At 36.4% G+C, this 2,451-nt stretch overlaps 1 non-coding gene across 1 annotated transcript; it reads left to right on the forward strand.

Annotated features, from left to right (window-relative positions):
- Positions 1–261: 261 nt before the first annotated feature.
- LOC141663283 (small nucleolar RNA R71) lies at positions 262–368 on the forward strand. Its single transcript, XR_012551360.1, has one exon. It is a non-coding gene; the product is annotated as a small nucleolar RNA R71 (small nucleolar RNA).
- The last annotated feature ends 2,083 nt before the right edge of the window (positions 369–2,451 follow it).

Genomic DNA, 2,451 nt, shown 5'->3' on the forward strand with positions numbered 1-2,451 from the left:
AAAGTGTCCACCTTCATCGTCAAAGCCTTAAGTTAGGAAGCGATAGCAGTTGCTGCATCTAACTCCAGAATTCCTGCTAACTTTCCCTGAGTTAGTCTCTGGGAAGGATTCTGGTTCTCATTAGCAGCTATCAGTTCAATAAGTTCATAAGCTTCTTCATAGCTTTTAGCCCACAAGGCTCCTCCTGATGCTGCATCAAGCATGGGTCTAGAAGTAGCACCCAATCCATTATAGAAACAATTGATAATCATCCAATCAGGCATGCCATGGTGTGGGCATTTCCTTAGCATCTCCTTATATCGATCCAAAGCCTCACACAGAGATTCTCCTATTTGTTGAGCAAACTGAGTAAGAGCATTCCTGATTGCAGCAGTCTTCGATAGGGAAGAATTTAGTGAGAAACTTTTGAGCAAGATCTTCCCAAGTAGTGATAGACCCTGCTGGTAGAGAATATAACCAGCACTTAGCCTTGTCCCTTAGAGAGAATGGGAAGAGTCATAGCTTGATAGCATCTTCAATCACATCATTAAACTTAAAAGTGTCGCAGATCTCGATAAAATCCCTGATGCGCATGTTGGGGTCTTCAGTAGGAGAACCCCCAAACTGAACTGAGTTCTATATCATCTGAATCATGCTTGACTTGATCTCAAAAGTGTTAGCCCTGATGGCTGGTCTGATGATGCTTGACTGAATGTCATTAATCTTAGGCTGAGAATAGTCCATCAAAGCCTTGGGATTTTCTGCTTGATCACCCATCTCTACTAAAGCTGGTTCTTCAACTTTCTCTTCTTCTTCTACCTTCTTTTCTTCCTCAAAAACTTCCTTACAAACTACCACAACTTCTTCCTCGACTTTATCCAGTGTTCTCTTATGAGTACGTGAACGCGTATGCATACACCCTCGCTAGAGTACCTGAAATAAGACAAGGAAACAGATAAGTAACAATGTCCGAGTCAATGAACTTTAACGACCACTGATGAAAAGCACATAAACTATAAATGAACACTAAAGTCCCCGGCAGCGGCGCCAAAAACTTGTTAGTCGATAAACACGCGCTAATAATACACGCAAGTATACGAGTTCGCAAGTAGTATAGAATCTTTTCTAGTTCATTCCTACAAAGACTGTATTGGTTAACTAATTAATTCACGCACTTAAGCAACAATGTATGGTTATTATTCAATGCTAAGACGATAACAAATTGAGGTTGTTTATAACTAAGAAATAAACTAACAATTATAACTACAAGATTAATATTGACTGAATTAATATATATGACAAACATTGGATTCAAACTTCATTAAATACTTTATTCAATGGCCTTCTTGTTCTCAACCTTAGCATGCAATGGTGATGACACTAATCAGATAACATGAAACTGATAAACGCCAACTTTCGTTGCATGAGTACCATACTACCAGACATCCACAAAAGAGACGGAAGTTGAATAGACACCAATTATATTGATACCCTATATGTCTATAGAATTTGACAACATAACGGTTTATGTTAGGTCACACAACACTATAAAAGGGGGTTAAATATAGTGTTTATACAATCAAATCGATTTCAACACAAGTATGTAACAAAGATTAAGTATATCCAAATAAACTCTGTTGTAATAGAACTGTTGTTCTCTTTCAGTGATGAACAATATCACTAAGAGCTGCTAGGTTATAATGTATAATCTTCTCGATAATGATAACACATATAGTGTAAACCCTAAGCTGTGTTTATATAGTACACAGTTACAAGATATCTTCTAATTGATATTGTTAGTCCCTTAACAATGTAGCAAGAATTACAGAAGGGGGGTTGAATGGAATTCTTGAACCTTTTTCTTGAAATAAAAATATTCAACTCGATTATAGATATATTTGTTTTGATTAGCACAATGCGGAATGTAAACTTGAATGAATCAAAACATAAGTAATTAAAAACAAGAGTCTTTAAAAACTTTCTGGTGGATTTAAACAATTCCACCAAAGATATATATAATATATCGAGAGGACTCTGTGTGCAAAAATGCTCACAGCTGCTTACAAAATAGAACTGCTGAAAATACAGGAAATGCTAAAAATTATGCTTACAAAGATTTCTCTGTTTTTGTGTTTCTCAGCTTCTCAGTCATTTTTCTATTTGCTACTCTCTTGGTTTATATAATACCAAGATTACAAAGTCAAAAGGACTGAACAAATATAAAATCTAACAGTCTTAATCTTTGCTGCTTTTCGTCCTCTATTACCCAGTTAATGGGCTTCCACAATGTGTTTGTATACAACTCGACGGCTGTATGTCAGCTTTCACTGTTCAACTGATGTTTGAATTCTTGATATGATCATCTGTCGACTTTCAGATCATCCGTCGATGACTTGATTGATCATCCGTCGACTGCTATGTTAAACATCCGTTGATAGTCATTTGATCATCCATCGAAGGCTTTGTTGATCA

The sequence above is a fragment of the Apium graveolens genome, chromosome 5, assembly GCF_009905375.1.
Source record: "Apium graveolens cultivar Ventura chromosome 5, ASM990537v1, whole genome shotgun sequence".
In the NCBI taxonomy this organism is placed as follows: domain Eukaryota; kingdom Viridiplantae; phylum Streptophyta; class Magnoliopsida; order Apiales; family Apiaceae; genus Apium; species Apium graveolens.